This window comes from Bubalus bubalis, chromosome X (genome assembly GCF_019923935.1).
Source record: "Bubalus bubalis isolate 160015118507 breed Murrah chromosome X, NDDB_SH_1, whole genome shotgun sequence".
Classification (NCBI taxonomy): domain Eukaryota; kingdom Metazoa; phylum Chordata; class Mammalia; order Artiodactyla; family Bovidae; genus Bubalus; species Bubalus bubalis.
Window position 1 is genome coordinate 57,349,018 of NC_059181.1, and position 13,906 is coordinate 57,362,923.

The following is a 13,906-nucleotide window of genomic DNA, read 5'->3' on the forward strand; positions in this document are numbered from 1 at the left end:
TTTCACTTTTCACTTTTATGCATTGGAGAAGGAAATGGCAACCCACTCCAGTGTTCTTGCCTGCAGAATCCCAGGAACGGGGAAGCCTGGCGGGCTGCCCTCTATGGGGTCGCACAGAGTCGGACACGACTGAAGCGACTTAGCAGCAGCAGCAGCAGCATACATAAAAGTTTATGCAATGAAGTCTCCTTCCCTCCCTCTATCCCAGCCATGTGTGCCCCAAAGCTCAATGTCTTGAATATCCTTTCAGAAATATTTTATGCTTATATAAGCAAAAATGCATGTATTACTGCCCCACTATTATACACAAATGGTAGTATACAATATACAGTGCTCTATTTCTTGCTTTATTTTTCATTTTGTACATCTTGAAGATCATGTGATATCAATGTAATATTCTACTGCGAAAATCAAGCCTTGATTGATCCTTAGGCTATAACCACTCTTTTACTATTATAAGCAATACTCCAAGTAATATGCAAGTATTTGTTGAATTCATTTCTGCAAGTGTTTGCTGGGTCAAATGATATGTGCATTTATAATTTTGATGGCTATTTCCAAGTCACTGACTTTTAAAATATCAGGGATGTTTAGTTTTTCTCCTAAGAGGAAAAAAAAGAAACTGAGATTCTATCACCAGGCAATTTTCTGGAGCTCTAAGATGTACAAAATAAAGCCTTCTACTCAGTTTTCCCCACGTGCTTACTAGGATCCAGTTGAATTTTCATGTAATATATTTCAGGCCACAAGCTGGTTGCAAAACCTATTTCAGGTATGTAAAAGGTATTACTTCTAAAATCGTCACAAGCAAAGGCCGGCTGATGCCCCAAATTACTAATCACTGGCCACTAACTCTGTAGCACAACAGTGGATTCTTCACTGCAACCACACAGAGATTTTAAAATTCTGACCAAATAAAACATACCTAACAGAAGGCAATGGCACCCCACTCCAGTACTCTTGCCTGGAAAACCCCATGGATGGAGGAGCCTGGTAGGCTACAGTCCGTGGGGTCGCTAAGTCGGACAAGACTGAGTGACTTCCCTTTCACTTTCCACTTTCATGCATTGGAGAAGGAAATGGCAACCCACTCCAGTGTTCTTGCCTGGAGAATCCCAGGGACGGTGGAGCCTGATGGGCTGCCGTCTATGGGGTCGCACAGAGTCGGACATGACTGAAGCAACTTAGCAGCAGCAGCAGCAACAGAATTCTTTGTCCTTATTATAATGCCCAAATAAGGATTTCTTCTCTTAGGTAAAACTGTAACTCACATAAAGGTTATGAAGAAAGGCTGCAAATGTTTCTCTTATCTTTCAGGTAGTGAAGGATTCCCAATTAACTATCTTTTTGCTTGACCTCAAAACCTAGTGCAGTCTAGCACATTACAGTTTTTGTGCTAAAGCTTGAACCAGAGGTTGAGGAAACCCAGGGGCTCCTTTGATAATAGCCATATAAGATCAGTGAGCAACAAGCCACTCGTGAGACTATATCTTGAGCCACACTGTCACCCTCTGGCTTCCTTCCAGAAAAACCATCACTCAGCTTCAAACTTGATAAAAGAGAGATGACACAATCATATTATTTAGTCTCAAGAATACACTACATTGGGACTTCCCTCGTGGTTCAGTGGTTAAGACTCTGTGCTTTTAATGCCAGGGGCACAGGTTTGATCCCTGGTTGAGGAACTAAGATCTCACAATGCTGTGTGGTGTGGCAAAAAAAAAGAATACACTACATTTATAAGTAAGTGTTTAAAATGATTTATCAAAGGAAAACAGATTATATTCATTAATAATTAATATGCATTACTGCAGTAATGGTCCCCAATTTTCTCACATCTCCTTGTGTCCACACCTTGGAGGGTCCTCTCCCACAATGACTCTGGGCTTGGCCAAGGAACTTCTGTGGTTTGACCGATGGGGCAGTATCAAATGTGACAGACAAGACACTTGAGAAGTGCTTTTGCCTTGGTGCTTGCTCTCATCTGCTACTCTTTGTGCCTTTGAGACTGTGATGTTAACAAGTCCAAACTAGCCAGCTGGATGAGGGACCACTTGGAGTGAGGATGAGCCATCCCAGCTTAAGGCCTCCTAGACCAACCAGCCTGGCAACTACCAGATGTATGAGCAAGGCCATCCTAGATCATGCATTTGCCAGCTAACCACCCTTCCTCTCCTCCTCCAAAAAAAAGTTAACTGACATAGGCTACTCCAAAGTAAGTATGTCTGTGGTCCAATACATATGGAAAGGGGAAGAGAACACTGATCTTCCCCTATGAAATTTACTCTGCACATAATAGTTCCAAACAGAAAAACCTGCAGTACCTGGATGAGAATAAATATATAAGTATCAAAAAAATTCCTGAGTCCTCTTGGATTCTCACAAATGCACTGTCTGCCATCACAGATGGCACACACTAAAACACACACACAACACAAAAAATTTCCATTTAGTCAATGAAGCATCTTTATCATGATATATTTAAACCAAAGTCTTATAGTCAACAGTTCCATTTCTAACATGAACTCAGGTTTCCAGGAATTACTTTTTCTTTCAATTCTACTTGTTTCCCCATTTGACAGGGCTTGGTGAAAGCTCAAAGAGCTCCCTCAATGCAGCCTAAAAAGCATCAGGTAATAGAGCCCAATTAAACCTCCTTCTAGAAGCATTCCACAGGACCAGCTTCTTCCAGCATCACAGCAACTCTTTTTAGCCATGTTAATGGCGGGCAGTAAAAACTGTTTAAGATCTACACATTTGGGCCAGAAACATTGCCTCTATTGGATCACTAAGTGAGACACTAAAAGGGAAATGACTCTCTTAAGCCACTTTTGTTTAGGCCTCAGGAGATGCCTTTCTGGATTCACACACACACACACACACACACAGAAACACCTTCTAGCAGCCTCCTACAGCCCTTGGAGTAAAACACAAGCTCCTTAACGAGGTCCCCTAAGACCCTGTCAATCTTACCCTGCCTGTCTCATCTCTTTCTCCAGGTCCTAGTCAAACCTCTTTGGATCCTTTCCACCTCTCTCCCACCTCAGTGCCCTTACAACACCTCTGCCTGGCAATCCCTTCTCTCTTTTTCCCTGCTTTTTCCTGCTAAGTCTTCGGGATTCAAGGCACCATGCTGGTCTCCATCTCCCTCTCTGAAGGATTCTACCTCTTACTTGCTGTTTGACTTTAGGCAAGTTACCTTTGCTTCACCTCTTTGAGTTTCATATCTCAAAAGAAACCCTGTGATAAGCACTTAGCACAATGCTTAGCACACAAAAAATGGTTAACAAATCATCACTGCTGTTATAGCTATTATCTCATAGTAATCTTCATTGCAATTTAGTACAGTTAGTAATTAGATATTTATTTGTAGAAAAATAGAAACACCTCCTTGGATTTCACCTTAATACCTAATCCCATTCATGCTATTTCCCCCATAATGCAATTCTGGAAGGGAAGATGAATGTTTATAGAGCAATTATTAACTCAAAAGTGTGTTTTGGCAGATGAAGAAACCGAGGCACAGTGAAGTTAAGTGGTCAAAATCAAGTGATGGATTAAAATCCAAGTTGGCATGACCCTACAGCCTGTGCTGTATATGACACCAAAGGTTTCTCTAACTCATGAACCTTGTCAACTAAGAGCAGCAAGCATCAGAAAAAATGAATCTTCACATGTACATACTTCTCAAACGACTCCCAGGTATTTAACTCTTCAAATCCTTAACCAGCCCGATGTTCCAATCAGCCGTGTAAATTCCTTCAGCAGAATACTCTTCCCCTTGATTGAGATAGTAGATTTCCTTACCTTTCCACTGGATGTTGAGCTTTCAAGGGGATGAATATCTTTCACTTCTTATACCCCTACCAAACAAATTTGCTAAATAAATTAAAATGTTGGAGAATATATAGTAAGTACAAAGTTGGGGAGTGGTGGAATGACTTTTCATAAAAATATTAAAGTTTGGCATAGCTAAAAACAAACTTGACAAAAATGACAACAAAAAGGGAGTTTATCTTAACCACTTTTACAATTGATAATGATTTCTATATCTAGTATTAGAGATTCCATGTTATTTACAAATGTGTATTTTACAACTTTAGGTAGACCACTCACCAATATTCTGCTATACCCAGCAGCTGCATTCGAGCCACCCTCATGAGCGGATGCCTTTGACAAATATCTCAATGGTTACTTTCAAATGGGTCATAAAAGAAAACAGAGCAAATGATAAAGCAAATGGGAGCAAACTGTTAGTAAATGGTAAGTTTGAGTAAAAGGAATACAGGAGTTCTTTGTACTATTTTTGCAACTTTTCTGTAATTATATCAAAATGAAATGTTCTGAAAATTTGAAATAAAAAAAAAAAAAGATTTTCCCAGGAGATTGAACACATAAGGTACTGGCCATGCTGGTATCGTATTATCTTGTCACCTGTTCCAAAAAACACACTCCAGAGTCATGTTTCCTTGCCTATCAGCCAATATCAAAGGACAAAAATCCCATGGGCAACAGGGCTCAGCCACCGCTTCTGGGTTGAGACAGAGATTAAATTATTTATTGCTTGAAGAGTACTAATGAACACATAGGTATCCTATTGGACAAAGCTCCAGCACTATTCCCCACACCAGGCACCCTACTTTCTTCAGTCAGCTACCCTTTGAGTCCTTACTTTCCCTTCCCCAAGCTCAGTTATGGGGCCAGGCAAATTCTCCTCACACTTTCTTGCTCACTGTTCCACCCACACAAGAGAAGCACAGAGACAGATCAGATGGTAAGAGCTTTGCTGCTATTGTCTATGGAGAGACTTACAGGGAGTAAGAAAAAATAACCCTGGGGGAATCACAAAGATTCCAGAAAACATAAAACTCAAAGCAGTAGTTACTTGGTCTGTAACAACCACTTGCAAGCACCCTTTTATTCATTCATCACTTCTACCTACTCGTCCTAGACCTTCCCCACTCCCCAAACCAGAATGCTTCAGCTTTCCTAGCCACTGTAAGTAGGACAACAGGTAGAAACTTGTAAATCATTCAAGTGTCCCCATATTAGCCATTTCAGAAGAGTGCCACATGGGTGTCACCCAACACTCAATCCTCACCTATAAGGTGAGACAAATAAAGATCATAGTAAGTTATCCTCGGATGAGATTTTCTTAATGTAAACCAGCATATGATCTCTACCTTCCTCAGCTCCTGTTTTGTGTAAGCTCTATGAGGAGGTAGATGCATTATGTCCTACACAATGTTCAACCTCTGTATCCCTGATCAAGGCTTATTAGAGCCCTCTGTAATGTCCTATCTTCAAAAACATCCAATGCCTTCTGCCTCTTGCCTCCCCTCAAATACTTGCTTAGTTCCAGCCATACCTCAAAGTAGTATGCAGAAAGAAGAAATGGCTTTGGGTAGCTTAGGGGAGAAATGGGTTGACAGAGTTGGTGGAAGACAAAGGAGAAAAAAGACAAGCATTACCAAAGAAATTAATATTCAACCTACAGCCTTCAACATCCTTTGTTCTTAAATATTTTAACTTTCGCTAACCCATACAACTCAACTATGAGAGCCATGAACCATCATCTGTCCTGCTCCTGGGAACCTTCTCTACAGGCCAGAAGGTGGGTCACAGGTGTCCCTCAGGCTGCTTCCAAGTCACTCCTGGCGGCCAACTGATCACAAACACTTCAGGAAGGACTGGGAGGCCGTTCTTCACTTTCCCCTACCTGTGACCAAGATTCACCGACTCACAGCAACACGACTCAGAAAAGTAGGAGAACGAAAGTATAGGTTCTAGAACCAGACAAGGACCCCTGAATATTTCAGAAATGACTGACGAAGAATGCAAGAAACTCTGTCAAGGCACCAAGACTAGGTTACAAGCACTTCTCTAGCAAACAAAACTGTAGAGAAGAGCACAGATGAAGAAAAGGTGTCAGTGATGGTAAATAACACTGAGAAGATCTCGTAATTCTTTCACCCTTGGAGAGAGTTTTTACCCTCTTATAGTTCAAGTATTTAAATTCAGAGCTCACTTTAGATGAAAAAGAAAATGACACGTTATAAAGGTAGATAGAATGCTTGCCTGCTAAGTCAAGTCGGACTCTTTGCGACCCTATGGACTATAGCCCGCCAGGCTCCTCTTGTCCATGGGATTCTCCAGGCAAGAATACCGGAGTGGGTTGCCGTGCCCTCCTCCAGGGGATCTTCCCGACCCAGGGATCAAACCCAAGTCTCCTGAGTTAGCAGGTGGGATCCTTACTCCTAGGCTAAACAGAAGAGGGGGAAAAAAAACCTACATCTATTTCACTTATCCACATGATGCTATAAAAGCATGAGAACTACACTATTCAAAGGGTACAGAGGCCTAGGATCCACATTCCCATTGTTTACAGATATTATGAAAGTATTAAATAAAAATACAACGCTTTGTTCAGGCCGACTCCTTTCTCCCCCCGCCCCAGTGTCACCCCCCAGGCTGACAAGAAATGGCTGCAGGGAAGGTATTTAAGAGAACTACTCTGGGAAAGTGGATTCTGGGTTGCTTAAACTAAGCCAAGATGTTGTGCAACCAGTCTTTACCTAAATTATTTTCCATTACTTTGCCAGTTTAGAGAGAAGCAGACAGTTATCTTTATCAGAGAATGAGGTCGCCTTTCCCTCCAGGCCACTGGAATCACCATCAACACGGTTTTGATTTCTTACACAATCAGGCGCGCGGGGAGGGGGGGGGGGGCGAGGAGGCCCGCGGGTCTGGGGGGGGGCGCGAGGAGGCCCGCGGGTCTGGGGTGGGGGGGCGCGAGGAGGCCCGCGGGTCTGGGGGGGCGGCGCGAGGAGGCCGGTGGGTCTGGGGGGGGGCGAGGAGGCCCGCGGGTCCTGCGGGGGGGGGGGGGGGGGCCGGACACGGGTATCTCATCCTCAGCTTTACAGATCAACGGATCTCACATCAAAAACAACCCCATGAACATCTGAGAGCATGGATTTCCTTGCATCTCAGAAAGTCAGAGAAGCGGCCAAACAAGTTTCTTGCCAAATGCTTAGGAGCTGCATATGTCCCAGGGCTACACAGTGATACCAACTTTTAAACATGCCTTCACATACCACCATTATGGTCCCACACTCGAGGTCCCTCGCCCGCTTTCCCCCCTCACAAATAATAAACGCAGGTTGGTTACCGCGTGCAATTTAAAGCCGGACTTCACCGAAGCAGTAGCTCGAGAAAAGCGAGAGGAAAAGATTGGAGGCAGACTTTTTTTTTTTTAATCGATATCCCCATGGCGTGGGGAATAAAACCAACTCAATCGCTGAGAAAAGTTAAGTTTGCCGTGCCCAGCTGTGGGAAAAAATTTCCCCTAAGATTCGGAAAGCCCTCCCGTTTTTCCCACCCCCGCCCCCCCGGACCGCCCGGCACTCGCCGGTCGCGGCTGCCCGGGACCGGCAGCTCTGGAACAATAACGCGAGGGGGAGGGAAAGTTCGTCAGCCCGCGGGACGCCGGGGCTCACCAACGGCGGGACCACGCCGCCGCCCGCACCGCCCGGCCCCCAGTCTCTGGGACTCGGTTCTTCCCGCCCCTCAACAGCGAAACAGTCGGGGTGCGCCCCCGCTCCCTGGAGCATCCGGCCCCAGGAGGCCCGCAGAGCGGGTCCTCACGCCGCGAGTCGGACCCCGGGAGCCCCGAGAGCAGGCAGTGAACCGGGAGGGAGGGGGCGCCAGGAGGGGGCACCGGAGGAAACGGCCGCAACAGTTATGGCGCTCAATTTCTGCCCGAGTGTAGCCGCAGCCGAACACGGCCGGCCGCCCCCACCACCCACGCCCCCGGGCCGGCCAAGGAGCCACCGGGCACTTTACCTCAGCCCACACACGCTCTCGGCTCCAAGGCTCTGGGGACGCCGGAGGCCACCGCCGTGTGGAGCCGGACCGACCCGGAGCGCGGCGAGGTTGGTCTGGGACGTTGCGCTCCGTGGCGCCCGTTTCCACCCCCAGAGGCCGCCACTGCCGCTACCCACCCGACGCGACGCCCCCTAAACCCGCTCGCCCCGCGTCCAGCGTCAGCGGCGCCTACCTTAGCGCGGCGCGACCGCTGCTCCTTCCCGGCTCCACACTAGGGCCCGGCAACGTGCCGGGCGAGTCCGGTGGAGGTGGTAACCGCCCCCTGAACCGCTCGCTTTCTTCTCTCCCCTCCCTCGCACCTGCCCCCTAATCTCCTCCCTTACCCCCCGCCCTCCGCCCCGCCGCCGGATCCGCCGGGGCCGGCCCCCGCGCCTCAGCTCCCGCCCTCGGCCCTCGCCCGCCCGCCCGGCCCGTCAGGCCTCAGCGCTGGGCAGGCGGTTGGGCGGCGGCGGCAGCGAAGGAGGCGGCGGCGGCAGCGGCTGAAGCGGCGCGGAACACTATTGTATTCCTGACACTGTGCGCTCCCACGCTCCGCCTCTTCCCCTTCCTTCCTTCTCCACCGTCTCCCCAACCTCCGCGTTCCACTCCAACCGACCCCCCACCCGCAGCCAACCGCCGGCCGCGCTCGCCCTACCCGTCTCTGGCTCCCTGCTGTCCGACCGCTCTGACCGCCGCGCGCTCTTCTGGCGGGCCGGGCGCAGTTTGCCACCGCCGCGCGCCTTGAGGCCCCGCCCACTTACTGCTCCCGCACGCGCCGCGCGGGGCTCCAGGTGGGTTCCTCTCAGCTCCTGCTGGGTGCGCTGCAGCCTGGAGGCGCCTCACCACCTCTGAGGGCTGGAGACGCCGACGACGGGGAGGTGCCTGGGTTGTGTTGAAATACTACCTAAGCTTTTCAGGGCCCCTTTCAACTCTGAAGTTCTATAAGTGGACCCTCCTGTGTGCAACTTGTTGTCGGTCACTATTGATTTAAGCCGTTTGCGCTTAAATTACACCTATAATAATATTCAAGCCGAAGTGGCTATTCACAGAATAAATTTATTCAGTTGCAGGCACAAGTGGTTTATGAGGTGTGGCTTTTTGATGAGTCAACTTGGTTAGGGTACAGCCCCCAGTTATTCAGTCAAACACTAACCAAGGTGTTGCTGTGAAGGTATTTTCGAGTAATTAAAGCTCCTGATCAGTTGACATAAAGTGAGGGAGATTATCCTGGATAATCTGGATGGGTCTGGTCGTTCCTTTCTGATTGCACGCCCTATAGATTTTGGATTTGCCTTGCCTGCCCCACATTTGTAAGCCAATGTCTTCTAATCAATAAATGAATAAAAGTGTGACTGTGTGTGCATCTTTGTGTGTCTGTCTCTGGTGGAAAACTGACTCATACAGATGTTTAAGCAGCAAACTCTTTACCATGAACTCATAATTGTCGTTTTCATTCACATTTCTAGGCTAAACAAAAATGTGGGCTCTTTTTGTATTTTGTCTGTTTTCAGTATTAAAGATGTAGTTCTATTTCATAACGTGCAAATATGTGAATTCTAAAATATTCGTGGTCCTTCAGACTTACCTCATTTATTTATTATCCTCCTTTTATTTACCTCAGTATTGCTGGACTGTGCTGTCCTTAGTCGCTCAGTCGTGTCCGACTTTTTGCGACCCCGTGGACTGTAGCCCACCAAGCTCCTCTGTCCGTGGGGATTCTCCAGGCAAGAATACTGGAGTGGTTTGCCATGCCCTCCTCCCGGGATCTTCCCAACTCACGGATGGAACCCAGGTCTCCTGCATTGTTGACAGATTCTTTACCAGCTGAGCTACCAGGGAAGCCCTACCTCAATATTATACTTATTTTGAAATAATTATAGATTCACAGGATCTGTAAAAAAAAAAAGTATTACAAAACAGTCTCAAGTACTCTTCACCCAATTTTCCCCAATGGTAATATCTTACATAACCAAGATATTGACATTAGTACAAGCCACAGTCCTTACTCAGATTTCACCAGTTTTAAATGCACTCATTTCTGTGTCTGTATGTATAGAACTGTGCAATTTTATCACATGTGAATGGGATTATACCTTTTGAAACTGGCTTTTCTTCATTCAGCATCATTTCTTTGTGATTCATCCAAGTAGTTGCACATATCAATAGATCATTCCTTTTTATTGCTGAGTGGTAGTATTGCTATGAATGTACTACAGTTTAACTATTCACCTGGATGGGTATTAGGGTTGTTTTCGATTTTTGTGTATAAGAATAAAATTTCGATGAATATTCATGCAGAGTTTCTTGTGTAAACATTAACTTCTCCGTGACAAATAACCAGGAGTGCAATTGCTGGGTTGGATGGTATGTGTATGTTTAGTGTTATAAGAAACTGCCAAAAATTTCCAGACTGTCTATACCATTTCACATTTCCACCAGCAATGTAGAGATCCAGTTTCTCTACATCTTTGCCTGCATTTGGTATAGTGACTATGTTTTTATTTTCATCATTCTAATAGATGTGTTGTGATACCTCTTTGTTTTAAATTGCATTTCCCCAATAGCTGATGTTGTTAAACATCTTTTTATATGTTTATTTGCCATTTGTATATCCTCTTTAGTGAAATGTCTGCTCATGTATTTTGCCCACAACATTAAATTTTTTTTTTTTTGGCTCTGCTGGGTCTTTGTTGCTATGCAGTCTTTTCTCTAGTTGTGGCAAGTGGGGGCTTCTCATTGCGGTGACTTCCCTTATTGTGGAGCACGGGCTCCAGGGCATGCAGACTTCAGGAGTTGTGGCACGTGAGCTCAGTGGTTGTGGCTTCTAGGCTCTAGAGCACAAGCTCAATAGTTGTGGCACAGGGGCTTAGTTGCTCCCTGGCATGTGGGATCTTCCTGGACTAGGGATCGAACCTGTGTTTCCTGCATTGGCAACCGAATTCCTCACCACTGAGCCATCAGGGAAGCCCTGCCCATTACATTTTGAGAATTCCTTATATATTCTAGATACAAGTTCTCTGTCAGATAAGTGATCTGCAAATATTTTTCCCAGTCTGTAACTGGTCTTTTCATCCTCTTAAGAGATTTTGAAGGTAAAAACTTTTAATTTTGATGAAGTCCAAATTATCAACGTTTGCATTTATGTATGATGAATTGGTGTCATGTCTGAGAAAAATTTCACCTAGCCCTAGGTCCCACAAAATTTTCTCTTGTATTTCCTCGTAAAAGTATTAGAGTTTTATATTTTACATATAAGGCCATGATTCATTTGAATTAATTTTTGTAAAAAATGTGAACTTGAGGTCGAGGTTCATATTTTTGCCTATGAATGTCTGATGGCTGAACACAATTTGTTAAAATAACTATTTTTTCCTCCATTGAATTGCTTTTGCACCTGTGTCAAAATCAGTTGGGCATATTGTATTTGGCTGTTTGGGGGCTATTTCTAGGTTCACCATTCTGTTTTACTGTTATACCTGTCTATCCCTCTGCGAATACCAAGCAGTCTTTCTTAAAATTTATTTTTAATTGGAAGATAATCACTTTACAATGTTGAATTGGTTTCTGCTGTACAACACCAAACAATCTTGATTACTGTAGGTATGTATTTCTTTATTCTTCTTCAAAACTGTTTTAACCATTCAAGGTTTTTGCCTTTCTATATAAATTTTGGAATAAGCCTGTCTCTATCTACAAGAACCTTGCTGGGATTTTGATAGGAATTGTGTTGAAACTATAGATCAATTTGGGGCAAATTGAAATCTATACTATACTGAGTCTTCTAACCCATAAACACAATATATATCTCTCCATTTATTTAGATATTCTTTGATTTCTTTCATTGCATTTCAGAATTTTCAGCATGCAGATCGTGTACATGTTTTAAGTGTATACCATATTTCATTTTCTTTGGAGTGACTGTAAATAATATTGTGTTTAGAATTTCACCTTCTTTATTCATTATTAATATATAGAAATGCAGTTAATTTGGGTGTTGATCTTGTATTCTTTGACTTTTTTTTTTTGCAGCAAAGAGCTCAGCTTTTTATTGAATGTGTTACTAAAAAGGTTTAGTCAAAAAGACAAAAGCCCATGTCATCATTAGACTCTTCAGATTCTTCTTTCCTTGCTTTTACTTTCTTCTTAGCTGAGGCAGCAATGGTGGAGGGGACAGGACCTCCTGAGGGGACAGGACCTCCTGTGGGATCGGCACCAGCTGCTGGGGCAAGTCCTCCAGCTCCCACGTTGCAGATGAGGCTCCCGATGTTGACATTGGCCAAAGCCTTTCCAAACAAGCCTGGTCAGAAAGGTTCAACATTTACACCGGCTGCTTTAATGAGGGCATTGATCTTACACTCTGTGTCCTGCAGGATGAGGGCCGAGTAGATGCAGGCGAGCTCCAAGGAGGCTATGGTGCATGCGAGTATGGTGCAGGCGAGTGCCTGGTGGGGGCTGCTGGGAATGCTGCTAGTCGCCCAGATGAAGTGAGGGTCTCACCCCAACGGGGCCTTAGCTTCCTTGGAAGGACCGTGTACCTTAGCGGCAGCTGAGGAAAGCCTTTGACTTTGTTGAATTCACTTATTATTTAGTCTTAGCAGTTTTTTGGGCAGATTCGTTGGGATTTTCTCCATAGACAATCATGTTGTCCATGAATATGGACAGTTTTATTTCTTCCTTTCCAATCAGTATGCCTTTTATTTCCTTTTCTTGCCTTATTGTGCAGATGAGAACTTTCAGAGTGGCCTGAGCAGACATCCTTCCCTTGTTCCCTATATTAGGGGGAAACATTCCATCTTTCACCATTAAGAAAACTGTTAGTTGCTGTGTGTTTGTTCTTGTAGATGCTTTTTTTGTCAAGTTGAGCAGATACCCTTCTATTCCTAATTTTCTGAGAGTTTTTATCATGAATGAATGGTGAATTTTGTCAGATGCTTTTTCTACATTACTTGATATGAACATATGATTTTTCTTCTATAGCCTGTGGATATCATAGTTTAGTTTACATTGATTGAATATTGATTTTTTAACTAATCTTGCATAACTGGAATAAACCCTACTTGGTGATGGTATAATTGTTTTTATACCTTTCTGGATTCTATATCACTAATAATTTGTTGCAGATTTCTGTGTCAAAGTCCCTAAAAGAAGTTTGGAGAGTTTTTTCATAGTGTGTTTGTCTGGTTTTTGTGTTAGGTGAATACTGGCCTCATAATATGAGTAGAGAAGTTGTACAGAAAAGAGTTAACATAGCAGGCCCTTGGTGGGCCTCTGGGAACTGGGATTTCAGGAGGATTTCCACCATCCCCAGAACTGATAAGAGTGACTCACTATGCCTAAACTGTTTGTACAAATGTGATTTATGCTGGGACTAAAATTCAAGTCTCCTGATTTCCAAGCTGTGCGGAAGAGTTAACATAGCAGGCTGACTGTTATCCTTTGAAAAGCCTGTTTGCAAAGTTGGTTCTTTGATGGCATCTGGAAACTTGGATTTGGGGTGAGTTCCTCCCATTCCAAGGACTGATAAGAATATCCCACTCTGCCTAAACTGTACAAACAGTATGGTTTATGTTGATCATCTGCTTTCCTTCTGGGAGTCTGGAATTTTGGTAAGTGCTAAGCAGCGAGTGCCTATATGATCAACTCTCAATAAATGCCCTAGGAACTAAGTTTCTAATGAGCTTCCCTGATAGACAGCATTTCACATGTGTTGTCACAACTCTGCTGGAGGACATAAGTATATCCTGTGTGACTCCACTGGGAGAGGACTCTTAGAACCTTGTACCTGGTTTTCTCTGGATTTTGCCCATGTGCCTTTTTCCTTTGAAGATTTTACTCCGTTCTCTTTCACTGTAATAAATAATAGCCTTGAGTCTGATTGTATGCTGAGGTCCCAGTGAATCATTGTGCATGAGCACAGGGATGGTCTTGGAAACCCCTTACACAGAAATGCTCCCTTCTCTTTGATATTCTGGAAAAGATTGTGGAAAATTGGTGTTAATTCTTTAAATGTTTGGTAGAATTTTCCAGTGAAACCATGTGGACC

The 13,906-nt window shown here is 44.6% G+C and overlaps 1 protein-coding gene and 1 pseudogene across 4 annotated transcripts in view; both read right to left on the reverse strand.

Moving 5' to 3' along the window:
* Nucleotides 1–8,680, reverse strand: part of JADE3 (jade family PHD finger 3) — a 139,608-nt gene extending 130,928 nt beyond the window's left edge. For 2 of the 4 annotated variants that reach the window (XM_006058759.3, XM_006058761.3), the window contains exon 1: nucleotides 8,519–8,680. The gene's annotated coding sequence lies outside the window, so the exon portion shown is untranslated. Of the gene's footprint in view, nucleotides 1–8,056; nucleotides 8,202–8,518 lie in introns of those variants that run through there. The other 2 variants (XM_006058760.3, XM_025277268.2) reach the window with 2 other exon arrangements.
* Nucleotides 8,681–11,888: 3,208 nt separating this feature from the next.
* On the reverse strand, nucleotides 11,889–13,670 carry LOC102415897 (annotated as a pseudogene).
* Nucleotides 13,671–13,906: the final 236 nt, after the last annotated feature.